Source organism: Siphateles boraxobius, unplaced genomic scaffold, assembly GCF_051911475.1.
Source record: "Siphateles boraxobius isolate OS27281-9 unplaced genomic scaffold, OSU_SipBor_1 61, whole genome shotgun sequence".
Taxonomy (NCBI): domain Eukaryota; kingdom Metazoa; phylum Chordata; class Actinopteri; order Cypriniformes; family Leuciscidae; genus Siphateles; species Siphateles boraxobius.
In genome coordinates this window covers 1,789,829-1,814,992 of record NW_027509188.1, presented here as the reverse complement: position 1 = coordinate 1,814,992, position 25,164 = coordinate 1,789,829, and the positions used below count along the sequence as shown (strand labels likewise).

The window sequence follows — 25,164 nt, the reverse complement described above, 5'->3', positions numbered from 1 at the left end:
TTACAAGTTACCGGTGCCCTCTTTATGAGAACGAATCCACGTTCGATCAATGTCGGAAGTTAAGACGGATGCTCGATGGTGTTTTAAAAGGAGTTTTGAGCAGGACCTCTCTGGAACACAGGCCTCCACCACCCGGAACAAAACATGAGCATTCCATCCACGCGCCACAGCAAACATAAGCTGATGTAAACTTTCACAACACCCGCTGTCTTCTTTGAACACAAAGCAACTGACCAAGCTGTAAACGCTAAAAGGGCCAAGAAACGTCGTTTCATGCGTCCGAAATGACACGGATGTGTTAGTGGACACACGTGTGCTAAATTCTGCAGCTGTGTTGGTGGTTGCATGGCAGGACGTCAACGAAAAACACCATTCGTCCCCCCGTTTCGGTCTGTCGAGTGAGAGAGCGGTTAGCGAAGGCAACCTTCTCCAAATATCCAAAGGCAAAAGTGAGTCATACAACAAAGAGTTGGAGGGACACAACCTCCAACCGGAATCAAAAACGCTAGTACATATAGGCCTATGCCGAATCGATTGACCTCATGCCTGAGAGCCTGATAGGTTACAAGTTACCGGTGCCCTCCTTATGAGAACAAAATCCACGTTCGATCAATGTCGGAAGTTATTACGGATGCTCGATGGTGTTTTAAAAGGAGTTTTGAGCAGGACCTCTCTGGAACACAGGCCTCCACCACCAGGAACAAAACATGAGTATTCCATCCACGCGCCACAGCAAACATAAGCTGATGTAAACTTTCACAACACCCGCTGTCTTCTCTGAACACAAAGCAACTGACCAAGCTGTAAACGCTAAAAGGGGCCAAGAAACGTTGTGTCATGCGTCCGAAATGACACGGATGTGTTAGTGGACACACCTGTGCTAAATTCTGCAGCTGTGTTGGTGGTTGCATGGCCGGACGTCAACGAAAAACACCACTCGTCCCTGGGTGGGCTCGAACCACCAAGCTTTCGGTTAACAGCCGAACGCGCTGTCCGATTGCACCACAGAGACCTACGGCCAGCCAGTCCATGGGTCAGCTTATAAAAAAAATCAGACCTGGACTTTTCCGGCAATGGTGGACTCGCTTTCCACGCTGGAGAACAAGACCCCGTTGGGAAGAGAGAGGGCTAATAGATGCGCCCAACGTGGGGCTCGAACCCACGACCCTGAGATTAAGAGTCTCATGCTCTACCGACTGAGCTAGCCGGGCAACTGCGGTGACCTGCTTCGGGCTGGTCGCGGCCATTATCTGTGCCTAAATTGCGCCCGTGAAAGGGAGCCTCACATTTGGCACAGGCTTGGCATAGCCTCTTGTGGGTAAAGTCAGGGTTAAGCCTAGAGGTAGGCTTAGAGTGTACTTTGTTTGTTTGAGCCATATCTGTTGTTGGGGGATACAATTTGACCCAGTAGAGCAGGCCAATAATATGCACAACCCGGAGCTAAAGTTCCGTTTCGGTCTGTCGAGTGAGAGAGCGGTTACCGAAGGCAACCTTCTCCAAATATCCAAAGGCAAAAGTGAGTCATACAACAAAGAGTTGGAGGGACACAACCTCCAAACGGAAGAAAAAACGCTAGCACATATAATCCTATGCCGAATCGATTGACCTGATGCCTGAGAGCCTGATAGGTTACAAGTTACCGGTGCCCTCTTTATGAGAACGAAATCCACGTTCGATCAATGTCGGAAGTTATTACGGATGCTCGATGGTGTTTTAAAAGGAGTTTTGAGCAGGACCTCTCTGGAACACAGGCCTCCACCACCCGGAACAAAACATGAGCATTCCATCCACGCGCCACAGCAAACATAAGCTGATGTAAACTTTCACAACACCCGCTGTCTTCTTTGAACACAAAGCAACTGACCAAGCTGTAAACGCTAAAAGGGCCAAGAAACGTCGTTTCATGCGTCCGAAATGACACGGATGTGTTAGTGGACACACGTGTGCTAAATTCTGCAGCTGTGTTGGTGGTTGCATGGCATGACGTCAACGAAAAACACCATTCGTCCCCCCGTTTCGGTCTGTCGAGTGAGAGAGCGGTTACCGAAGGCAAACTTCTCCAAATATCCAAAGATAAAAGTGAGTCATACAACAAAGAGTTGGAGGGACACAACCTCCAACCGGAATCAAAAACGCTAGTACATATAGGCCTATGCCGAATCGATTGACCTCATGCCTGAGAGCTTGATAGGTTACAAGTTACCGGTGCCCTCCTTATGAGAACAAAATCCACGTTCGATCAATGTCGGAAGTTATTACGGATGCTCGATGGTGTTTTAAAAGGAGTTTTGAGCAGGACCTCTCTGGAACACAGGCCTCCACCACCAGGAACAAAACATGAGTATTCCATCCACGCGCCACAGCAAACATAAGCTGATGTAAACTTTCACAACACCCGCTGTCTTCTCTGAACACAAAAATCAACTGACCAAGCTGTAAACGCTAAAAGGGGCCAAGAAACGTCGTGTCATGCGTCCGAAATGACACGGATGTGTTAGTGGACACACGTGTGCTAAATTCTGCAGCTGTGTTGGTGGTTGCATGGCCGGACGTCAACGAAAAACACCATTCTTCCCTGGGTGGGCTCGAACCACCAACCTTTCGGTTAACAGCCGAACGCGCTGTCCGATTGCGCCACAGAGACCTACGGCCAGCCAGTCCATGGGTCAGTTTATAAAAAAAAGCAGACCTGGACTTTTCCGGCAATGGTGGACTCGCTTTCCACGCTGGAAACCGAGACCCCGTTGGGAAGAGAGAGGGCTAATAGATGCGCCCAACGTGGGGCTCGAACCCACGACCCTGAGATTAAGAGTCTCATGCTCTACCGACTGAGCTAGCCGGGCAACTGCGGTGACATGCTTCGGGCTGGTCGCGGCCATTATCTGTGCCTAAATTGCGCCCGTGAAAGGGAGCCTCACATTTCGCACAGTTCCGTTTCGGTCTGTCGAGTGAGAGAGCGGTTACCGAAGGCAACCTTCTCCAAATATCCAAAGGCAAAAGAGAGTCATACAACAAAGAGTTGGAGGGACACAACCTCCAAACGGAAGCAAAAACGCTAGCACATATAATCCTATGCCGAATCGATTGACCTGATGCCTGAGAGCCTGATAGGTTACAAGTTACCGGTGCCCTCTTTATGAGAACGAATCCACGTTCGATCAATGTCGGAAGTTATTACGGATGCTCGATGGTGTTTTAAAAGGAGTTTTGAGCAGGACCTCTCTGGAACACAGGCCTCCACCACCCGGAACAAAACATGAGCATTCCATCCACGCGCCACAGCAAACATAAGCTGATGTAAACTCTCACAACACCCGCTGTCTTCTTTGAACACAAAGCAACTGACCAAGCTGTAAACGCTAAAAGGGCCAAGAAACGTCATTTCATGCGTCCGAAATGACACGGATGTGTTAGTGGACACACGTGTGCTAAATTCTGCAGCTGTGTTGGTGGTTGCATTGCAGGACGTCAACGAAAAACACCATTCGTCCCCCCGTTTCGGTCTGTCGAGTGAGAGAGCGGTTACCGAAGTCAACCTTCTCCAAATATCCAAAGGCAAAAGTGAGTCATACAACAAAGAGTTGGAGGGACACAACCTCCAAACGGAAGCAAAAACGCTAGCACATATAATCCTATGCCGAATCGATTGACCTGATGCCTGAGAGCCTGATAGGTTACAAGTTACCGGTGCCCTCTTTATGAGAACGAATCCACGTTCGATCAATGTCGGAAGTTATTACGGATGCTCGATGGTGTTTTAAAAGGAGTTTTGAGCAGGACCTCTCTGGAACACAGGCCTCCACCACCAGGAACAAAACATGAGTATTCCATCCACGCGCCACAGCAAACATAAGCTGATGTAAACTTTCACAACACCCGCTGTCTTCTCTGAACACAAAGCAACTGACCAAGCTGTAAACGCTAAAAGGGGCCAAGAAACGTTGTGTCATGCGTCCGAAATGACACGGATGTGTTAGTGGACACACCTGTGCTAAATTCTGCAGCTGTGTTGGTGGTTGCATGGCCGGACGTCAACGAAAAACACCACTCGTCCCTGGGTGGGCTCGAACCACCAACCTTTCGGTTAACAGCCGAACGCGCTGTCCGATTGCACCACAGAGACCTACGGCCAGCCAGTCCATGGGTCAGCTTATAAAAAAAATCAGACCTGGACTTTTCCGGCAATGGTGGACTCGCTTTCCACGCTGGAGAACAAGACCCCGTTGGGAAGAGAGAGGGCTAATAGATGCGCCCAACGTGGGGCTCGAACCCACGACCCTGAGATTAAGAGTCTCATGCTCTACCGACTGAGCTAGCCGGGCAACTGCGGTGACCTGCTTCGGGCTGGTCGCGGCCATTATCTGTGCCTAAATTGCGCCCGTGAAAGGGAGCCTCACATTTGGCACAGGCTTGGCATAGCCTCTTGTGGGTAAAGTCAGGGTTAAGCCTAGAGGTAGGCTTAGAGTGTACTTTGTTTGTTTGAGCCATATCTGTTGTTGGGGGATACAATTTGACCCAGTAGAGCAGGCCAATAATATGCACAACCCGGAGCTAAAGTTCCGTTTCGGTCTGTCGAGTGAGAGAGCGGTTACCGAAGGCAACCTTCTCCAAATATCCAAAGGCAAAAGTGAGTCATACAACAAAGAGTTGGAGGGACACAACCTCCAAACGGAAGAAAAAACGCTAGCACATATAATCCTATGCCGAATCGATTGACCTGATGCCTGAGAGCCTGATAGGTTACAAGTTACCGGTGCCCTCTTTATGAGAACGAAATCCACGTTCGATCAATGTCGGAAGTTATTACGGATGCTCGATGGTGTTTTAAAAGGAGTTTTGAGCAGGACCTCTCTGGAACACAGGCCTCCACCACCCGGAACAAAACATGAGCATTCCATCCACGCGCCACAGCAAACATAAGCTGATGTAAACTTTCACAACACCCGCTGTCTTCTTTGAACACAAAGCAACTGACCAAGCTGTAAACGCTAAAAGGGCCAAGAAACGTCGTTTCATGCGTCCGAAATGACACGGATGTGTTAGTGGACACACGTGTGCTAAATTCTGCAGCTGTGTTGGTGGTTGCATGGCATGACGTCAACGAAAAACACCATTCGTCCCCCCGTTTCGGTCTGTCGAGTGAGAGAGCGGTTACCGAAGGCAAACTTCTCCAAATATCCAAAGATAAAAGTGAGTCATACAACAAAGAGTTGGAGGGACACAACCTCCAACCGGAATCAAAAACGCTAGTACATATAGGCCTATGCCGAATCGATTGACCTCATGCCTGAGAGCTTGATAGGTTACAAGTTACCGGTGCCCTCCTTATGAGAACAAAATCCACGTTCGATCAATGTCGGAAGTTATTACGGATGCTCGATGGTGTTTTAAAAGGAGTTTTGAGCAGGACCTCTCTGGAACACAGGCCTCCACCACCAGGAACAAAACATGAGTATTCCATCCACGCGCCACAGCAAACATAAGCTGATGTAAACTTTCACAACACCCGCTGTCTTCTCTGAACACAAAAATCAACTGACCAAGCTGTAAACGCTAAAAGGGGCCAAGAAACGTCGTGTCATGCGTCCGAAATGACACGGATGTGTTAGTGGACACACGTGTGCTAAATTCTGCAGCTGTGTTGGTGGTTGCATGGCCGGACGTCAACGAAAAACACCATTCTTCCCTGGGTGGGCTCGAACCACCAACCTTTCGGTTAACAGCCGAACGCGCTGTCCGATTGCGCCACAGAGACCTACGGCCAGCCAGTCCATGGGTCAGTTTATAAAAAAAAGCAGACCTGGACTTTTCCGGCAATGGTGGACTCGCTTTCCACGCTGGAAACCGAGACCCCGTTGGGAAGAGAGAGGGCTAATAGATGCGCCCAACGTGGGGCTCGAACCCACGACCCTGAGATTAAGAGTCTCATGCTCTACCGACTGAGCTAGCCGGGCAACTGCGGTGACATGCTTCGGGCTGGTCGCGGCCATTATCTGTGCCTAAATTGCGCCCGTGAAAGGGAGCCTCACATTTCGCACAGTTCCGTTTCGGTCTGTCGAGTGAGAGAGCGGTTACCGAAGGCAACCTTCTCCAAATATCCAAAGGCAAAAGAGAGTCATACAACAAAGAGTTGGAGGGACACAACCTCCAAACGGAAGCAAAAACGCTAGCACATATAATCCTATGCCGAATCGATTGACCTGATGCCTGAGAGCCTGATAGGTTACAAGTTACCGGTGCCCTCTTTATGAGAACGAATCCACGTTCGATCAATGTCGGAAGTTATTACGGATGCTCGATGGTGTTTTAAAAGGAGTTTTGAGCAGGACCTCTCTGGAACACAGGCCTCCACCACCCGGAACAAAACATGAGCATTCCATCCACGCGCCACAGCAAACATAAGCTGATGTAAACTCTCACAACACCCGCTGTCTTCTTTGAACACAAAGCAACTGACCAAGCTGTAAACGCTAAAAGGGCCAAGAAACGTCATTTCATGCGTCCGAAATGACACGGATGTGTTAGTGGACACACGTGTGCTAAATTCTGCAGCTGTGTTGGTGGTTGCATTGCAGGACGTCAACGAAAAACACCATTCGTCCCCCCGTTTCGGTCTGTCGAGTGAGAGAGCGGTTACCGAAGTCAACCTTCTCCAAATATCCAAAGGCAAAAGTGAGTCATACAACAAAGAGTTGGAGGGACACAACCTCCAAACGGAAGCAAAAACGCTAGCACATATAATCCTATGCCGAATCGATTGACCTGATGCCTGAGAGCCTGATAGGTTACAAGTTACCGGTGCCCTCTTTATGAGAACGAATCCACGTTCGATCAATGTCGGAAGTTAAGACGGATGCTCGATGGTGTTTTAAAAGGAGTTTTGAGCAGGACCTCTCTGGAACACAGGCCTCCACCACCCGGAACAAAACATGAGCATTCCATCCACGCGCCACAGCAAACATAAGCTGATGTAAACTTTCACAACACCCGCTGTCTTCTTTGAACACAAAGCAACTGACCAAGCTGTAAACGCTAAAAGGGCCAAGAAACGTCGTTTCATGCGTCCGAAATGACACGGATGTGTTAGTGGACACACGTGTGCTAAATTCTGCAGCTGTGTTGGTGGTTGCATGGCAGGACGTCAACGAAAAACACCATTCGTCCCCCCGTTTCGGTCTGTCGAGTGAGAGAGCGGTTAGCGAAGGCAACCTTCTCCAAATATCCAAAGGCAAAAGTGAGTCATACAACAAAGAGTTGGAGGGACACAACCTCCAACCGGAATCAAAAACGCTAGTACATATAGGCCTATGCCGAATCGATTGACCTCATGCCTGAGAGCCTGATAGGTTACAAGTTACCGGTGCCCTCCTTATGAGAACAAAATCCACGTTCGATCAATGTCGGAAGTTATTACGGATGCTCGATGGTGTTTTAAAAGGAGTTTTGAGCAGGACCTCTCTGGAACACAGGCCTCCACCACCAGGAACAAAACATGAGTATTCCATCCACGCGCCACAGCAAACATAAGCTGATGTAAACTTTCACAACACCCGCTGTCTTCTCTGAACACAAAGCAACTGACCAAGCTGTAAACGCTAAAAGGGGCCAAGAAACGTTGTGTCATGCGTCCGAAATGACACGGATGTGTTAGTGGACACACCTGTGCTAAATTCTGCAGCTGTGTTGGTGGTTGCATGGCCGGACGTCAACGAAAAACACCACTCGTCCCTGGGTGGGCTCGAACCACCAAGCTTTCGGTTAACAGCCGAACGCGCTGTCCGATTGCACCACAGAGACCTACGGCCAGCCAGTCCATGGGTCAGCTTATAAAAAAAATCAGACCTGGACTTTTCCGGCAATGGTGGACTCGCTTTCCACGCTGGAGAACAAGACCCCGTTGGGAAGAGAGAGGGCTAATAGATGCGCCCAACGTGGGGCTCGAACCCACGACCCTGAGATTAAGAGTCTCATGCTCTACCGACTGAGCTAGCCGGGCAACTAAGGTGACCTGCTTCGGGCTGGTCGCGGCCATTATCTGTGCCTAAATTGCGCCCGTGAAAGGGAGCCTCACATTTGGCACAGGCTTGGCATAGCCTCTTGTGGGTAAAGTCAGGGTTAAGCCTAGAGGTAGGCTTAGAGTGTACTTTGTTTGTTTGAGCCATATCTGTTGTTGGGGGATACAATTTGACCCAGTAGAGCAGGCCAATAATATGCACAACCCGGAGCTAAAGTTCCGTTTCGGTCTGTCGAGTGAGAGAGCGGTTACCGAAGGCAACCTTCTCCAAATATCCAAAGGCAAAAGTGAGTCATACAACAAAGAGTTGGAGGGACACAACCTCCAAACGGAAGAAAAAACGCTAGCACATATAATCCTATGCCGAATCGATTGACCTGATGCCTGAGAGCCTGATAGGTTACAAGTTACCGGTGCCCTCTTTATGAGAACGAAATCCACGTTCGATCAATGTCGGAAGTTATTACGGATGCTCGATGGTGTTTTAAAAGGAGTTTTGAGCAGGACCTCTCTGGAACACAGGCCTCCACCACCCGGAACAAAACATGAGCATTCCATCCACGCGCCACAGCAAACATAAGCTGATGTAAACTTTCACAACACCCGCTGTCTTCTTTGAACACAAAGCAACTGACCAAGCTGTAAACGCTAAAAGGGCCAAGAAACGTCATTTCATGCGTCCGAAATGACACGGATGTGTTAGTGGACACACGTGTGCTAAATTCTGCAGCTGTGTTGGTGGTTGCATTGCAGGACGTCAACGAAAAACACCATTCGTCCCCCCGTTTCGGTCTGTCGAGTGAGAGAGCGGTTACCGAAGTCAACCTTCTCCAAATATCCAAAGGCAAAAGTGAGTCATACAACAAAGAGTTGGAGGGACACAACCTCCAAACGGAAGCAAAAACGCTAGCACATATAATCCTATGCCGAATCGATTGACCTGATGCCTGAGAGCCTGATAGGTTACAAGTTACCGGTGCCCTCTTTATGAGAACGAATCCACGTTCGATCAATGTCGGAAGTTAAGACGGATGCTCGATGGTGTTTTAAAAGGAGTTTTGAGCAGGACCTCTCTGGAACACAGGCCTCCACCACCCGGAACAAAACATGAGCATTCCATCCACGCGCCACAGCAAACATAAGCTGATGTAAACTTTCACAACACCCGCTGTCTTCTTTGAACACAAAGCAACTGACCAAGCTGTAAACGCTAAAAGGGCCAAGAAACGTCGTTTCATGCGTCCAAAATGACACGGATGTGTTAGTGGACACACGTGTGCTAAATTCTGCAGCTGTGTTGGTGGTTGCATGGCAGGACGTCAACGAAAAACACCATTCGTCCCCCCGTTTCGGTCTGTCGAGTGAGAGAGCGGTTACCGAAGGCAAACTTCTGCAAATATCCAAAGATAAAAGTGAGTCATACAACAAAGAGTTGGAGGGACACAACCTCCAACCGGAATCAAAAACGCTAGTACATATAGGCAAACATAAGCTGATGTAAACTTTCACAACACCCGCTGTCTTCTCTGAACACAAAGCAACTGACCAAGCTGTAAACGCTAAAAGGGGCCAAGAAACGTCGTGTCATGCGTCCGAAATGAGAACGTGTGCTAAATTCTGCAGCTGTGTTGGTGGTTGCATGGCCGGACGTCAACGAAAAACACCATTCGTCCCTGGGTGGGCTCGAACCACCAACCTTTCGGTTAACAGCCGAACGCGCTGTCCGATTGCGCCACAGAGACCTACGGCCAGCCAGTCCATGGGTCAGCTTATAAAAAAAAGCAGACCTGGACTTTTCCGGCAATGGTGGACTCGCTTTCCACGCTGGAAACCGAGACCCCGATGGGAAGAGAGAGGGCTAATAGATGCGCCCAACGTGGGGCTCGAACCCACGACCCTGAGATTAAGAGTCTCATGCTCTACCGACTGAGCTAGCCGGGCAACTGCGGTGACCTGCTTCGGGCTGGTCGCGGCCATTATCTGCGCCTAAATTGCGCCCGTGAAAGGGAGCCTCACATTTCGCACAGGCTTGGCATAGCCTCTTGCGGGTAAAGTCAGGGTTAAGCCTAGAGGTAGGCTTAGAGTGTACTTTGTTTGTTTGAGCCATATCTGTTGTTGGGGGATACAATTTGACCCAGTAGAGCAGGCCAATAATATGCACAACCCGGAGCTAAAGTTCCGTTTCGGTCTGTCGAGTGAGAGAGCGGTTACCGAAGGCAACCTTCTCCAAATATCCAAAGGCAAAAGTGAGTCATACAACAAAGAGTTGGAGGGACACAACCTCCAAACGGAAGCAAAAACGCTAGCATGTTTAATCCTATGCCGAATCGATTGACCTGATGCCTGAGAGCCTGATAGGTTACAAGTTACCGGTGCCCTCTTTATGAGAACGAAATCCACGTTCGATCAATGTCGGAAGTTATTACGGATGCTCGATGGTGTTTTAAATGGAGTTTTGAGCAGGGCCTATCTGGAACACAGGCCTCCACCACCCGGAACAAAACATGAGCATTCCATCCACGCGCCACAGCAAACATAAGCTGATGTAAACTTTCACAACACCCGCTGTCTTCTTTGAACACAAAGCAACTGACCAAGCTGTAAACGCTAAAAGGGCCAAGAAACGTCGTTTCATGCGTCCGAAATGACACGGATGTGTTAGTGGACACACGTGTGCTAAATTCTGCAGCTGTGTTGGTGGTTGCATGGCAGGACGTCAACGAAAAACACCATTCGTCCCCTCGTTTCGGTCTGTCGAGTGAGAGAGCGGTTACCGAAGGCAAACTTCTGCAAATATCCAAAGATAAAAGTGAGTCATACAACAAAGAGTTGGAGGGACACAACCTCCAACCGGAATCAAAAACGCTAGTACATATAGGCAAACATAAGCTGATGTAAACTTTCACAACACCCGCTGTCTTCTCTGAACACAAAGCAACTGACCAAGCTGTAAACGCTAAAAGGGGCCAAGAAACGTCGTGTCATGCGTCCGAAATGAGAACGTGTGCTAAATTCTGCAGCTGTGTTGGTGGTTGCATGGCCGGACGTCAACGAAAAACACCACTCGTCCCTGGGTGGGCTCGAACCACCAACCTTTCGGTTAACAGCCGAACGCGCTGTCCGATTGCACCACAGAGACCTACGGCCAGCCAGTCCATGGGTCAGCTTATAAAAAAAATCAGACCTGGACTTTTCCGGCAATGGTGGACTCGCTTTCCACGCTGGAGAACAAGACCCCGTTGGGAAGAGAGAGGGCTACTAGATGCGCCCAACGTGGGGCTCGAACCCACGACCCTGAGATTAAGAGTCTCATGCTCTACCGACTGAGCTAGCCGGGCAACTGCGGTGACCTGCTTCGGGCTGGTCGCGGCCATTATCTGTGCCTAAATTGCGCCCGTGAAAGGGAGCCTCACATTTCGCACAGTTCCGTTTCGGTCTGTCGAGTGAGAGAGCGGTTACCGAAGGCAACCTTCTCCAAATATCCAAAGGCAAAAGAGAGTCATACAACAAAGAGTTGGAGGGACACAACCTCCAAATGGAAGCAAAAACGCTAGCACATATAATCCTATGCCGAATCGATTGACCTGATGCCTGAGAGCCTGATAGGTTACAAGTTACCGGTGCCCTCTTTATGAGAACGAATCCACGTTCGATCAATGTCGGAAGTTATTACGGATGCTCGATGGTGTTTTAAAAGGAGTTTTGAGCAGGACCTCTCTGGAACACAGGCCTCCACCACCCGGAACAAAACATGAGCATTCCATCCACGCGCCACAGCAAACATAAGCTGATGTAAACTCTCACAACACCCGCTGTCTTCTTTGAACACAAAGCAACTGACCAAGCTGTAAACGCTAAAAGGGCCAAGAAACGTCATTTCATGCGTCCGAAATGACACGGATGTGTTAGTGGACACACGTGTGCTAAATTCTGCAGCTGTGTTGGTGGTTGCATTGCAGGACGTCAACGAAAAACACCATTCGTCCCCCCGTTTCGGTCTGTCGAGTGAGAGAGCGGTTACCGAAGTCAACCTTCTCCAAATATCCAAAGGCAAAAGTGAGTCATACAACAAAGAGTTGGAGGGACACAACCTCCAAACGGAAGCAAAAACGCTAGCACATATAATCCTATGCCGAATCGATTGACCTGATGCCTGAGAGCCTGATAGGTTACAAGTTACCGGTGCCCTCTTTATGAGAACGAATCCACGTTCGATCAATGTCGGAAGTTAAGACGGATGCTCGATGGTGTTTTAAAAGGAGTTTTGAGCAGGACCTCTCTGGAACACAGGCCTCCACCACCCGGAACAAAACATGAGCATTCCATCCACGCGCCACAGCAAACATAAGCTGATGTAAACTTTCACAACACCCGCTGTCTTCTTTGAACACAAAGCAACTGACCAAGCTGTAAACGCTAAAAGGGCCAAGAAACGTCGTTTCATGCGTCCGAAATGACACGGATGTGTTAGTGGACACACGTGTGCTAAATTCTGCAGCTGTGTTGGTGGTTGCATGGCAGGACGTCAACGAAAAACACCATTCGTCCCCCCGTTTCGGTCTGTCGAGTGAGAGAGCGGTTAGCGAAGGCAACCTTCTCCAAATATCCAAAGGCAAAAGTGAGTCATACAACAAAGAGTTGGAGGGACACAACCTCCAACCGGAATCAAAAACGCTAGTACATATAGGCCTATGCCGAATCGATTGACCTCATGCCTGAGAGCCTGATAGGTTACAAGTTACCGGTGCCCTCCTTATGAGAACAAAATCCACGTTCGATCAATGTCGGAAGTTATTACGGATGCTCGATGGTGTTTTAAAAGGAGTTTTGAGCAGGACCTCTCTGGAACACAGGCCTCCACCACCAGGAACAAAACATGAGTATTCCATCCACGCGCCACAGCAAACATAAGCTGATGTAAACTTTCACAACACCCGCTGTCTTCTCTGAACACAAAGCAACTGACCAAGCTGTAAACGCTAAAAGGGGCCAAGAAACGTCGTGTCATGCGTCCGAAATGACACGGATGTGTTAGTGGACACACCTGTGCTAAATTCTGCAGCTGTGTTGGTGGTTGCATGGCCGGACGTCAACGAAAAACACCACTCGTCCCTGGGTGGGCTCGAACCACCAACCTTTCGGTTAACAGCCGAACGCGCTGTCCGATTGCACCACAGAGACCTACGGCCAGCCAGTCCATGGGTCAGCTTATAAAAAAAATCAGACCTGGACTTTTCCGGCAATGGTGGACTCGCTTTCCACGCTGGAGAACAAGACCCCGTTGGGAAGAGAGAGGGCTAATAGATGCGCCCAACGTGGGGCTCGAACCCACGACCCTGAGATTAAGAGTCTCATGCTCTACCGACTGAGCTAGCCGGGCAACTGCGGTGACCTGCTTCGGGCTGGTCGCGGCCATTATCTGTGCCTAAATTGCGCCCGTGAAAGGGAGCCTCACATTTGGCACAGGCTTGGCATAGCCTCTTGTGGGTAAAGTCAGGGTTAAGCCTAGAGGTAGGCTTAGAGTGTACTTTGTTTGTTTGAGCCATATCTGTTGTTGGGGGATACAATTTGACCCAGTAGAGCAGGCCAATAATATGCACAACCCGGAGCTAAAGTTCCGTTTCGGTCTGTCGAGTGAGAGAGCGGTTACCGAAGGCAACCTTCTCCAAATATCCAAAGGCAAAAGTGAGTCATACAACAAAGAGTTGGAGGGACACAACCTCCAAACGGAAGAAAAAACGCTAGCACATATAATCCTATGCCGAATCGATTGACCTGATGCCTGAGAGCCTGATAGGTTACAAGTTACCGGTGCCCTCTTTATGAGAACGAAATCCACGTTCGATCAATGTCGGAAGTTATTACGGATGCTCGATGGTGTTTTAAAAGGAGTTTTGAGCAGGACCTCTCTGGAACACAGGCCTCCACCACCCGGAACAAAACATGAGCATTCCATCCACGCGCCACAGCAAACATAAGCTGATGTAAACTTTCACAACACCCGCTGTCTTCTTTGAACACAAAGCAACTGACCAAGCTGTAAACGCTAAAAGGGCCAAGAAACGTCGTTTCATGCGTCCGAAATGACACGGATGTGTTAGTGGACACACGTGTGCTAAATTCTGCAGCTGTGTTGGTGGTTGCATGGCATGACGTCAACGAAAAACACCATTCGTCCCCCCGTTTCGGTCTGTCGAGTGAGAGAGCGGTTACCGAAGGCAAACTTCTCCAAATATCCAAAGATAAAAGTGAGTCATACAACAAAGAGTTGGAGGGACACAACCTCCAACCGGAATCAAAAACGCTAGTACATATAGGCCTATGCCGAATCGATTGACCTCATGCCTGAGAGCTTGATAGGTTACAAGTTACCGGTGCCCTCCTTATGAGAACAAAATCCACGTTCGATCAATGTCGGAAGTTATTACGGATGCTCGATGGTGTTTTAAAAGGAGTTTTGAGCAGGACCTCTCTGGAACACAGGCCTCCACCACCAGGAACAAAACATGAGTATTCCATCCACGCGCCACAGCAAACATAAGCTGATGTAAACTTTCACAACACCCGCTGTCTTCTCTGAACACAAAAATCAACTGACCAAGCTGTAAACGCTAAAAGGGGCCAAGAAACGTCGTGTCATGCGTCCGAAATGACACGGATGTGTTAGTGGACACACGTGTGCTAAATTCTGCAGCTGTGTTGGTGGTTGCATGGCCGGACGTCAACGAAAAACACCATTCTTCCCTGGGTGGGCTCGAACAACCAACCTTTCGGTTAACAGCCGAACGCGCTGTCCGATTGCGCCACAGAGACCTACGGCCAGCCAGTCCATGGGTCAGTTTATAAAAAAAAGCAGACCTGGACTTTTCCGGCAATGGTGGACTCGCTTTCCACGCTGGAAACCGAGACCCCGTTGGGAAGAGAGAGGGCTAATAGATGCGCCCAACGTGGGGCTCGAACCCACGACCCTGAGATTAAGAGTCTCATGCTCTACCGACTGAGCTAGCCGGGCAACTGCGGTGACATGCTTCGGGCTGGTCGCGGCCATTATCTGTGCCTAAATTGCGCCCGTGAAAGGGAGCCTCACATTTCGCACAGTTCCGTTTCGGTCTGTCGAGTGAGAGAGCGGTTACCGAAGGCAACCTTCTCCAAATATCCAAAGGCAAAAGAGAGTCATACAACAAAGAGTTGGAGGGACACAACCTCCAAACGGAAGCAAAAACGCTAGCACATATAATCCTATGCCGAATCGATTGACCTGATGCCTGAGAGCCTGATAGGTTACAAGTTACCGGTGCCCTCTTTATGAGAACGAATCCACGTTCGATCAATGTCGGAAGTTATTACGGATGCTCGATGGTGTTTTAAAAGGAGTTTTGAGCAGGACCTCTCTGGAACACAGGCCTCCACCACCCGGAACAAAACATGAGCATTCCATCCACGCGCCACAGCAAACATAAGCTGATGTAAACTCTCACAACACCCGCTGTCTTCTTTGAACACAAAGCAACTGACCAAGCTGTAAACGCTAAAAGGGCCAAGAAACGTCATTTCATGCGTCCGAAATGACACGGATGTGTTAGTGGACACACGTGTGCTAAATTCTGCAGCTGTGTTGGTGGTTGCATTGCAGGACGTCAACGAAAAACACCATTCGTCCCCCCGTTTCGGTCTGTCGAGTGAGAGAGCGGTTACCGAAGTCAACCTTCTCCAAATATCCAAAGGCAAAAGTGAGTCATACAACAAAGAGTTGGAGGGACACAACCTCCAAACGGAAGCAAAAACGCTAGCACATATAATCCTATGCCGAATCGATTGACCTGATGCCTGAGAGCCTGATAGGTTACAAGTTACCGGTGCCCTCTTTATGAGAACGAATCCACGTTCGATCAATGTCGGAAGTTAAGACGGATGCTCGATGGTGTTTTAAAAGGAGTTTTGAGCAGGACCTCTCTGGAACACAGGCCTCCACCACCCGGAACAAAACATGAGCATTCCATCCACGCGCCACAGCAAACATAAGCTGATGTAAACTTTCACAACACCCGCTGTCTTCTTTGAACACAAAGCAACTGACCAAGCTGTAAACGCTAAAAGGGCCAAGAAACGTCGTTTCATGCGTCCGAAATGACACGGATGTGTTAGTGGACACACGTGTGCTAAATTCTGCAGCTGTGTTGGTGGTTGCATGGCAGGACGTCAACGAAAAACACCATTCGTCCCCCCGTTTCGGTCTGTCGAGTGAGAGAGCGGTTAGCGAAGGCAACCTTCTCCAAATATCCAAAGGCAAAAGTGAGTCATACAACAAAGAGTTGGAGGGACACAACCTCCAACCGGAATCAAAAACGCTAGTACATATAGGCCTATGCCGAATCGATTGACCTCATGCCTGAGAGCCTGATAGGTTACAAGTTACCGGTGCCCTCCTTATGAGAACAAAATCCACGTTCGATCAATGTCGGAAGTTATTACGGATGCTCGATGGTGTTTTAAAAGGAGTTTTGAGCAGGACCTCTCTGGAACACAGGCCTCCACCACCAGGAACAAAACATGAGTATTCCATCCACGCGCCACAGCAAACATAAGCTGATGTAAACTTTCACAACACCCGCTGTCTTCTCTGAACACAAAGCAACTGACCAAGCTGTAAACGCTAAAAGGGGCCAAGAAACGTTGTGTCATGCGTCCGAAATGACACGGATGTGTTAGTGGACACACCTGTGCTAAATTCTGCAGCTGTGTTGGTGGTTGCATGGCCGGACGTCAACGAAAAACACCACTCGTCCCTGGGTGGGCTCGAACCACCAACCTTTCGGTTAACAGCCGAACGCGCTGTCCGATTGCACCACAGAGACCTACGGCCAGCCAGTCCATGGGTCAGCTTATAAAAAAAATCAGACCTGGACTTTTCCGGCAATGGTGGACTCGCTTTCCACGCTGGAGAACAAGACCCCGTTGGGAAGAGAGAGGGCTAATAGATGCGCCCAACGTGGGGCTCGAACCCACGACCCTGAGATTAAGAGTCTCATGCTCTACCGACTGAGCTAGCCGGGCAACTGCGGTGACCTGCTTCGGGCTGGTCGCGGCCATTATCTGTGCCTAAATTGCGCCCGTGAAAGGGAGCCTCACATTTGGCACAGGCTTGGCATAGCCTCTTGTGGGTAAAAGTCAGGGTTAAGCCTAGAGGTAGGCTTAGAGTGTACTTTGTTTGTTTGAGCCATATCTGTTGTTGGGGGATACAATTTGACCCAGTAGAGCAGGCCAATAATATGCACAACCCGGAGCTAAAGTTCCGTTTCGGTCTGTCGAGTGAGAGAGCGGTTACCGAAGGCAACCTTCTCCAAATATCCAAAGGCAAAAGTGAGTCATACAACAAAGAGTTGGAGGGACACAACCTCCAAACGGAAGAAAAAACGCTAGCACATATAATCCTATGCCGAATCGATTGACCTGATGCCTGAGAGCCTGATAGGTTACAAGTTACCGGTGCCCTCTTTATGAGAACGAAATCCACGTTCGATCAATGTCGGAAGTTATTACGGATGCTCGATGGTGTTTTAAAAGGAGTTTTGAGCAGGACCTCTCTGGAACACAGGCCTCCACCACCCGGAACAAAACATGAGCATTCCATCCACGCGCCACAGCAAACATAAGCTGATGTAAACTTTCACAACACCCGCTGTCTTCTTTGAACACAAAGCAACTGACCAAGCTGTAAACGCTAAAAGGGCCAAGAAACGTCGTTTCATGCGTCCGAAATGACACGGATGTGTTAGTGGACACACGTGTGCTAAATTCTGCAGCTGTGTTGGTGGTTGCATGGCATGACGTCAACGAAAAACACCATTCGTCCCCCCGTTTCGGTCTGTCGAGTGAGAGAGCGGTTACCGAAGGCAAACTTCTCCAAATATCCAAAGATAAAAGTGAGTCATACAACAAAGAGTTGGAGGGACACAACCTCCAACCGGAATCAAAAACGCTAGTACATATAGGCCTATGCCGAATCGATTGACCTCATGCCTGAGAGCTTGATAGGTTACAAGTTACCGGTGCCCTCCTTATGAGAACAAAATCCACGTTCGATCAATGTCGGAAGTTATTACGGATGCTCGATGGTGTTTTAAAAGGAGTTTTGAGCAGGACCTCTCTGGAACACAGGCCTCCACCACCAGGAACAAAACATGAGTATTCCATCCACGCGCCACAGCAAACATAAGCTGATGTAAACTTTCACAACACCCGCTGTCTTCTCTGAACACAAAAATCAACTGACCAAGCTGTAAACGCTAAAAGGGCCAAGAAACGTCATTTCATGCGTCCGAAATGACACGGATGTGTTAGTGGACACACGTGTGCTAAATTCTGCAGCTGTGTTGGTGGTTGCATTGCAGGACGTCAACGAAAAACACCATTCGTCCCCCCGTTTCGGTCTGTCGAGTGAGAGAGCGGTTACCGAAGTCAACCTTCTCCAAATATCCAAAGGCAAAAGTGAGTCATACAACAAAGAGTTGGAGGGACACAACCTCCAAACGGAAGCAAAAACGCTAGCACATATAATCCTATGCCGAATCGATTGACCTGATGCCTGAGAGCCTGATAGGTTACAAGTTACCGGTGCCCTCTTTATGAGAACGAATCCACGTTCGATCAATGTCGGAAGTTATTACGGATGCTCGATGGTGTTTTAAAAGGAGTTTTGAGCAGGACCTCTCTGGAACACAGGCCTCCACCACCCGGAACAAAACATGAGCATTCCATCCACGCGCCACAGCAAACATAAGCTGATGTAAACTCTCACAACACCCGCTGTCTTCTTTGAACACAAAGCAACTGACCAAGCTGTAAACGCTAAAAGGGCCAAGAAACGTCATTTCATGCGTCCGAAATGACACGGATGTGTTAGTGGACACACGTGTGCTAAATTCTGCAGCTGTGTTGGTGGTTGCATTGCAGGACGTCAACGAAAAACACCATTCGTCCCCCCGTTTCGGTCTGTCGAGTGAGAGAGCGGTTACCGAAGTCAACCTTCTCCAAATATCCAAAGGCAAAAGTGAGTCATACAACAAAGAGTTGGAGGGACACAACCTCCAAACGGAAGCAAAAACGCTAGCACATATAATCCTATGCCGAATCGATTGACCTGATGCCTGAGAGCCTGATAGGTTACAAGTTACCGGTGCCCTCTTTATGAGAACGAATCCACGTTCGATCAATGTCGGAAGTTAAGACGGATGCTCGATGGTGTTTTAAAAGGAGTTTTGAGCAGGACCTCTCTGGAACACAGGCCTCCACCACCCGGAACAAAACATGAGCATTCCATCCACGCGCCACAGCAAACATAAGCTGATGTAAACTTTCACAACACCCGCTGTCTTCTTTGAACACAAAGCAACTGACCAAGCTGTAAACGCTAAAAGGGCCAAGAAACGTCGTTTCATGCGTCCGAAATGACACGGATGTGTTAGTGGACACACGTGTGCTAAATTCTGCAGCTGTGTTGGTGGTTGCATGGCAGGACGTCAACGAAAAACACCATTCGTCCCCCCGTTTCGGTCTGTCGAGTGAGAGAGCGGTTAGCGAAGGCAACCTTCTCCAAATATCCAAAGGCAAAAGTGAGTCATACAACAAAGAGTTGGAGGGACACAACCTCCAACCGGAATCAAAAACGCTAGTACATATAGGCCTATGCCGAATCGATTGACCTCATGCCTGAGAGCCTGATAGGTTACAAGTTACCGGTGCCCTCCTTATGAGAACAAAATCCACGTTCGATCAATGTCGGAAGTTATTACGGATGCTCGATGGTGTTTTAAAAGGAGTTTTGAGCAGGACCTCTCTGGAACACAGGCCTCCACCACCAGGAACAAAACATGAGTATTCCATCCACGCGCCACAGCAAACATAAGCTGATGTAAACTTTCACAACACCCGCTGTCTTCTCTGAACACAAAGCAACTGACCAAGCTGTAAACGCTAAAAGGGGCCAAGAAACGTCGTGTCATGCGTCCGAAATGACACGGATGTGTTAGTGGACACACCTGTGCTAAATTCTGCAGCTGTGTTGGTGGTTGCATGGCCGGACGTCAACGAAAAACACCACTCGTCCCTGGGTGGGCTCGAACCACCAACCTTTCGGTTAACAGCCGAACGCGCTGTCCGATTGCACCACAGAGACCTACGGCCAGCCAGTCCATGGGTCAGCTTATAAAAAAAATCAGACCTGGACTTTTCCGGCAATGGTGGACTCGCTTTCCACGCTGGAGAACAAGACCCCGTTGGGAAGAGAGAGGGCTAATAGATGCGCCCAACGTGGGGCTCGAACCCACGACCCTGAGATTAAGAGTCTCATGCTCTACCGACTGAGCTAGCCGGGCAACTGCGGTGACCTGCTTCGGGCTGGTCGTGGCCATTATCTGTGCCTAAATTGCGCCCGTGAAAGGGAGCCTCACATTTGGCACAGGCTTGGCATAGCCTCTTGTGGGTAAAGTCAGGGTTAAGCCTAGAGGTAGGCTTAGAGTGTACTTTGTTTGTTTGAGCCATATCTGTTGTTGGGGGATACAATTTGACCCAGTAGAGCAGGCCAATAATATGCACAACCCGGAGCTAAAGTTCCGTTTCGGTCTGTCGAGTGAGAGAGCGGTTACCGAAGGCAACCTTCTCCAAATATCCAAAGGCAAAAGTGAGTCATACAACAAAGAGTTGGAGGGACACAACCTCCAAACGGAAGAAAAAACGCTAGCACATATAATCCTATGCCGAATCGATTGACCTGATGCCTGAGAGCCTGATAGGTTACAAGTTACCGGTGCCCTCTTTATGAGAACGAAATCCACGTTCGATCAATGTCGGAAGTTATTACGGATGCTCGATGGTGTTTTAAAAGGAGTTTTGAGCAGGACCTCTCTGGAACACAGGCCTCCACCACCCGGAACAAAACATGAGCATTCCATCCACGCGCCACAGCAAACATAAGCTGATGTAAACTTTCACAACACCCGCTGTCTTCTTTGAACACAAAGCAACTGACCAAGCTGTAAACGCTAAAAGGGCCAAGAAACGTCATTTCATGCGTCCGAAATGACACGGATGTGTTAGTGGACACACGTGTGCTAAATTCTGCAGCTGTGTTGGTGGTTGCATTGCAGGACGTCAACGAAAAACACCATTCGTCCCCCCGTTTCGGTCTGTCGAGTGAGAGAGCGGTTACCGAAGTCAACCTTCTCCAAATATCCAAAGGCAAAAGTGAGTCATACAACAAAGAGTTGGAGGGACACAACCTCCAAACGGAAGCAAAAACGCTAGCACATATAATCCTATGCCGAATCGATTGACCTGATGCCTGAGAGCCTGATAGGTTACAAGTTACCGGTGCCCTCTTTATGAGAACGAATCCACGTTCGATCAATGTCGGAAGTTAAGACGGATGCTCGATGGTGTTTTAAAAGGAGTTTTGAGCAGGACCTCTCTGGAACACAGGCCTCCACCACCCGGAACAAAACATGAGCATTCCATCCACGCGCCACAGCAAACATAAGCTGATGTAAACTTTCACAACACCCGCTGTCTTCTTTGAACACAAAGCAACTGACCAAGCTGTAAACGCTAAAAGGGCCAAGAAACGTCGTTTCATGCGTCCAAAATGACACGGATGTGTTAGTGGACACACGTGTGCTAAATTCTGCAGCTGTGTTGGTGGTTGCATGGCAGGACGTCAACGAAAAACACCATTCGTCCCCCCGTTTCGGTCTGTCGAGTGAGAGAGCGGTTACCGAAGGCAAACTTCTGCAAATATCCAAAGATAAAAGTGAGTCATACAACAAAGAGTTGGAGGGACACAACCTCCAACCGGAATCAAAAACGCTAGTACATATAGGCAAACATAAGCTGATGTAAACTTTCACAACACCCGCTGTCTTCTCTGAACACAAAGCAACTGACCAAGCTGTAAACGCTAAAAGGGGCCAAGAAACGTCGTGTCATGCGTCCGAAATGAGAACGTGTGCTAAATTCTGCAGCTGTGTTGGTGGTTGCATGGCCGGACGTCAACGAAAAACACCATTCGTCCCTGGGTGGGCTCGAACCACCAACCTTTCGGTTAACAGCCGAACGCGCTGTCCGATTGCGCCACAGAGACCTACGGCCAGCCAGTCCATGGGTCAGCTTATAAAAAAAAGCAGACCTGGACTTTTCCGGCAATGGTGGACTCGCTTTCCACGCTGGAAACCGAGACCCCGATGGGAAGAGAGAGGGCTAATAGATGCGCCCAACGTGGGGCTCGAACCCACGACCCTGAGATTAAGAGTCTCATGCTCTACCGACTGAGCTAGCCGGGCAACTGCGGTGACCTGCTTCGGGCTGGTCGCGGCCATTATCTGCGCCTAAATTGCGCCCGTGAAAGGGAGCCTCACATTTCGCACAGGCTTGGCATAGCCTCTTGCGGGTAAAGTCAGGGTTAAGCCTAGAGGTAGGCTTAGAGTGTACTTTGTTTGTTTGAGCCATATCTGTTGTTGGGGGATACAATTTGACCCAGTAGAGCAGGCCAATAATATGCACAACCCGGAGCTAAAGTTCCGTTTCGGTCTGTCGAGTGAGAGAGCGGTTACCGAAGGCAACCTTCTCCAAATATCCAAAGGCAAAAGTGAGTCATACAACAAAGAGTTGGAGGGACACAACCTCCAAACGGAAGCAAAAACGCTAGCATGTTTAATCCTATGCCGAATCGATTGACCTGATGCCTGAGAGCCTGATAGGTTACAAGTTACCGGTGCCCTCTTTATGAGAACGAAATCCACGTTCGATCAATGTCGGAAGTTATTACGGATGCTCGATGGTGTTTTAAAAGGAGTTTTGAGCAGGGCCTATCTGGAACACAGGCCTCCACCACCCGGAACAAAACATGAGCATTCCATCCACGCGCCACAGCAAACATAAGCTGATGTAAACTTTCACAACACCCGCTGTCTTCTTTGAACACAAAGCAACTGACCAAGCTGTAAACGCTAAAAGGGCCAAGAAACGTCGTTTCATGCGTCCGAAATGACACGGATGTGTTAGTGGACACACGTGTGCTAAATTCTGCAGCTGTGTTGGTGGTTGCATGGCAGGACGTCAACGAAAAACACCATTCGTCCCCTCGTTTCGGTCTGTCGAGTGAGAGAGCGGTTACCGAAGGCAAACTTCTGCAAATATCCAAAGATAAAAGTGAGTCATACAACAAAGAGTTGGAGGGACACAACCTCCAACCGGAATCAAAAACGCTAGTACATATAGGCAAACATAAGCTGATGTAAACTTTCACAACACCCGCTGTCTTCTCTGAACACAAAGCAACTGACCAAGCTGTAAACGCTAAAAGGGGCCAAGAAACGTCGTGTCATGCGTCCGAAATGAGAACGTGTGCTAAATTCTGCAGCTGTGTTGGTGGTTGCATGGCCGGACGTCAACGAAAAACACCATTCGTCCCTGGGTGGGCTCGAACCTCCAACCTTTCGGTTAACAGCCGAACGCGCTGTCCGATTGCGCCACAGAGACCTACGGCCAGCCAGTCCATGGGTCAGCTTATAAAAAAAAGCAGACCTGGACTTTTCCGGCAATGGTGGACTCGCTTTCCACGCTGGAAACCGAGACCCCGATGGGAAGAGAGAGGGCTAATAGATGCGCCCAACGTGGGGCTCGAACCCACGACCCTGAGATTAAGAGTCTCATGCTCTACCGACTGAGCTAGCCGGGCAACTGCGGTGACCTGCTTCGGGCTGGTCGCGGCCATTATCTGCGCCTAAATTGCGCCCGTGAAAGGGAGCCTCACATTTCGCACAGGCTTGGCATAGCCTCTTGCGGGTAAAGTCAGGGTTAAGCCTAGAGGTAGGCTTAGAGTGTACTTTGTTTGTTTGAGCCATATCTGTTGTTGGGGGATACAATTTGACCCAGTAGAGCAGGCCAATAATATGCACAACCCGGAGCTAAAGTTCCGTTTCGGTCTGTCGAGTGAGAGAGCGGTTACCGAAGGCAACCTTCTCCAAATATCCAAAGGCAAAAGTGAGTCATACAACAAAGAGTTGGAGGGACACAACCTCCAAACGGAAGCAAAAACGCTAGCATGTTTAATCCTATGCCGAATCGATTGACCTGATGCCTGAGAGCCTGATAGGTTACAAGTTACCGGTGCCCTCTTTATGAGAACGAAATCCACGTTCGATCAATGTCGGAAGTTATTACGGATGCTCGATGGTGTTTTAAAAGGAGTTTTGAGCAGGGCCTATCTGGAAAACAGGCCTCCACCACCCGGAACAAAACATGAGCATTCCATCCACGCGCCACAGCAAACATAAGCTGATGTAAACTTTCACAACACCCGCTGTCTTCTTTGAACACAAAGCAACTGACCAAGCTGTAAACGCTAAAAGGGCCAAGAAACGTCATTTCATGCGTCCGAAATGACACGGATGTGTTAGTGGACACACGTGTGCTAAATTCTGCAGCTGTGTTGGTGGTTGCATGGCAGGACGTCAACGAAAAACACCATTCGTCCCCTCGTTTCGGTCTGTCGAGTGAGAGAGCGGTTACCGAAGGCAAACTTCTGCAAATATCCAAAGATAAAAGTGAGTCATACAACAAAGAGTTGGAGGGACACAACCTCCAACCGGAATCAAAAACGCTAGTACATATAGGCAAACATAAGCTGATGTAAACTTTCACAACACCCGCTGTCTTCTCTGAACACAAAGCAACTGACCAAGCTGTAAACGCTAAAAGGGGCCAAGAAACGTCGTGTCATGCGTCCGAAATGAGAACGTGTGCTAAATTCTAGAGCTGTGTTGGTGGTTGCATGGCCGGACGTCAACGAAAAACACCATTCGTCCCTGGGTGGGCTCGAACCTCCAACCTTTCGGTTAACAGCCGAACGCGCTGTCCGATTGCGCCACAGAGACCTACGGCCAGCCAGTCCATGGGTCAGCTTATAAAAAAAAGCAGACCTGGACTTTTCCAGCAATGGTGGACTCGCTTTCCACGCTGGAAACCGAGACCCCGTTGGGAAGAGAGAGGGCTAATAGATGCGCCCAACGTGGGGCTCGAACCCACGACCCTGAGATTAAGAGTCTCATGCTCTACCGACTGAGCTAGCCGGGCAACTGCGGTGACCTGCTTAGGGC

General features: G+C 49.2%; 28 non-coding genes across 28 annotated transcripts; all 28 read right to left on the bottom strand.

The window, feature by feature from the left end:
• Window positions 1-938: 938 nt before the first annotated feature.
• Window positions 939-1,012, bottom strand: trnan-guu (transfer RNA asparagine (anticodon GUU)). The gene has a single exon. It is a non-coding gene; the product is annotated as a tRNA-Asn (tRNA).
• A 126-nt stretch (window positions 1,013-1,138) lies between these two features.
• trnak-cuu (transfer RNA lysine (anticodon CUU)) lies at window positions 1,139-1,211 on the bottom strand. The gene has a single exon. It is a non-coding gene; the product is annotated as a tRNA-Lys (tRNA).
• A 1,359-nt stretch (window positions 1,212-2,570) lies between these two features.
• trnan-guu (transfer RNA asparagine (anticodon GUU)) lies at window positions 2,571-2,644 on the bottom strand. Its single transcript has one exon. It is a non-coding gene; the product is annotated as a tRNA-Asn (tRNA).
• A 126-nt stretch (window positions 2,645-2,770) lies between these two features.
• Window positions 2,771-2,843, bottom strand: trnak-cuu (transfer RNA lysine (anticodon CUU)). Its single transcript has one exon. It is a non-coding gene; the product is annotated as a tRNA-Lys (tRNA).
• Window positions 2,844-4,049: 1,206 nt separating this feature from the next.
• trnan-guu (transfer RNA asparagine (anticodon GUU)) lies at window positions 4,050-4,123 on the bottom strand. The gene has a single exon. It is a non-coding gene; the product is annotated as a tRNA-Asn (tRNA).
• A 126-nt stretch (window positions 4,124-4,249) lies between these two features.
• On the bottom strand, window positions 4,250-4,322 carry trnak-cuu (transfer RNA lysine (anticodon CUU)). The gene has a single exon. It is a non-coding gene; the product is annotated as a tRNA-Lys (tRNA).
• A 1,359-nt stretch (window positions 4,323-5,681) lies between these two features.
• On the bottom strand, window positions 5,682-5,755 carry trnan-guu (transfer RNA asparagine (anticodon GUU)). The gene has a single exon. It is a non-coding gene; the product is annotated as a tRNA-Asn (tRNA).
• Window positions 5,756-5,881: 126 nt separating this feature from the next.
• trnak-cuu (transfer RNA lysine (anticodon CUU)) lies at window positions 5,882-5,954 on the bottom strand. The gene has a single exon. It is a non-coding gene; the product is annotated as a tRNA-Lys (tRNA).
• A 1,769-nt stretch (window positions 5,955-7,723) lies between these two features.
• On the bottom strand, window positions 7,724-7,797 carry trnan-guu (transfer RNA asparagine (anticodon GUU)). Its single transcript has one exon. It is a non-coding gene; the product is annotated as a tRNA-Asn (tRNA).
• Window positions 7,798-7,923: 126 nt separating this feature from the next.
• Window positions 7,924-7,996, bottom strand: trnak-cuu (transfer RNA lysine (anticodon CUU)). The gene has a single exon. It is a non-coding gene; the product is annotated as a tRNA-Lys (tRNA).
• Window positions 7,997-9,682: 1,686 nt separating this feature from the next.
• Window positions 9,683-9,756, bottom strand: trnan-guu (transfer RNA asparagine (anticodon GUU)). The gene has a single exon. It is a non-coding gene; the product is annotated as a tRNA-Asn (tRNA).
• Window positions 9,757-9,882: 126 nt separating this feature from the next.
• trnak-cuu (transfer RNA lysine (anticodon CUU)) lies at window positions 9,883-9,955 on the bottom strand. Its single transcript has one exon. It is a non-coding gene; the product is annotated as a tRNA-Lys (tRNA).
• A 1,124-nt stretch (window positions 9,956-11,079) lies between these two features.
• trnan-guu (transfer RNA asparagine (anticodon GUU)) lies at window positions 11,080-11,153 on the bottom strand. Its single transcript has one exon. It is a non-coding gene; the product is annotated as a tRNA-Asn (tRNA).
• A 126-nt stretch (window positions 11,154-11,279) lies between these two features.
• Window positions 11,280-11,352, bottom strand: trnak-cuu (transfer RNA lysine (anticodon CUU)). The gene has a single exon. It is a non-coding gene; the product is annotated as a tRNA-Lys (tRNA).
• A 1,769-nt stretch (window positions 11,353-13,121) lies between these two features.
• trnan-guu (transfer RNA asparagine (anticodon GUU)) lies at window positions 13,122-13,195 on the bottom strand. The gene has a single exon. It is a non-coding gene; the product is annotated as a tRNA-Asn (tRNA).
• A 126-nt stretch (window positions 13,196-13,321) lies between these two features.
• Window positions 13,322-13,394, bottom strand: trnak-cuu (transfer RNA lysine (anticodon CUU)). The gene has a single exon. It is a non-coding gene; the product is annotated as a tRNA-Lys (tRNA).
• Window positions 13,395-14,753: 1,359 nt separating this feature from the next.
• trnan-guu (transfer RNA asparagine (anticodon GUU)) lies at window positions 14,754-14,827 on the bottom strand. Its single transcript has one exon. It is a non-coding gene; the product is annotated as a tRNA-Asn (tRNA).
• Window positions 14,828-14,953: 126 nt separating this feature from the next.
• On the bottom strand, window positions 14,954-15,026 carry trnak-cuu (transfer RNA lysine (anticodon CUU)). The gene has a single exon. It is a non-coding gene; the product is annotated as a tRNA-Lys (tRNA).
• Window positions 15,027-16,795: 1,769 nt separating this feature from the next.
• Window positions 16,796-16,869, bottom strand: trnan-guu (transfer RNA asparagine (anticodon GUU)). Its single transcript has one exon. It is a non-coding gene; the product is annotated as a tRNA-Asn (tRNA).
• A 126-nt stretch (window positions 16,870-16,995) lies between these two features.
• On the bottom strand, window positions 16,996-17,068 carry trnak-cuu (transfer RNA lysine (anticodon CUU)). Its single transcript has one exon. It is a non-coding gene; the product is annotated as a tRNA-Lys (tRNA).
• Window positions 17,069-20,115: 3,047 nt separating this feature from the next.
• On the bottom strand, window positions 20,116-20,189 carry trnan-guu (transfer RNA asparagine (anticodon GUU)). Its single transcript has one exon. It is a non-coding gene; the product is annotated as a tRNA-Asn (tRNA).
• A 126-nt stretch (window positions 20,190-20,315) lies between these two features.
• trnak-cuu (transfer RNA lysine (anticodon CUU)) lies at window positions 20,316-20,388 on the bottom strand. Its single transcript has one exon. It is a non-coding gene; the product is annotated as a tRNA-Lys (tRNA).
• Window positions 20,389-22,074: 1,686 nt separating this feature from the next.
• On the bottom strand, window positions 22,075-22,148 carry trnan-guu (transfer RNA asparagine (anticodon GUU)). Its single transcript has one exon. It is a non-coding gene; the product is annotated as a tRNA-Asn (tRNA).
• A 126-nt stretch (window positions 22,149-22,274) lies between these two features.
• On the bottom strand, window positions 22,275-22,347 carry trnak-cuu (transfer RNA lysine (anticodon CUU)). The gene has a single exon. It is a non-coding gene; the product is annotated as a tRNA-Lys (tRNA).
• A 1,124-nt stretch (window positions 22,348-23,471) lies between these two features.
• trnan-guu (transfer RNA asparagine (anticodon GUU)) lies at window positions 23,472-23,545 on the bottom strand. The gene has a single exon. It is a non-coding gene; the product is annotated as a tRNA-Asn (tRNA).
• A 126-nt stretch (window positions 23,546-23,671) lies between these two features.
• On the bottom strand, window positions 23,672-23,744 carry trnak-cuu (transfer RNA lysine (anticodon CUU)). The gene has a single exon. It is a non-coding gene; the product is annotated as a tRNA-Lys (tRNA).
• A 1,124-nt stretch (window positions 23,745-24,868) lies between these two features.
• trnan-guu (transfer RNA asparagine (anticodon GUU)) lies at window positions 24,869-24,942 on the bottom strand. Its single transcript has one exon. It is a non-coding gene; the product is annotated as a tRNA-Asn (tRNA).
• Window positions 24,943-25,068: 126 nt separating this feature from the next.
• trnak-cuu (transfer RNA lysine (anticodon CUU)) lies at window positions 25,069-25,141 on the bottom strand. The gene has a single exon. It is a non-coding gene; the product is annotated as a tRNA-Lys (tRNA).
• Window positions 25,142-25,164: the final 23 nt, after the last annotated feature.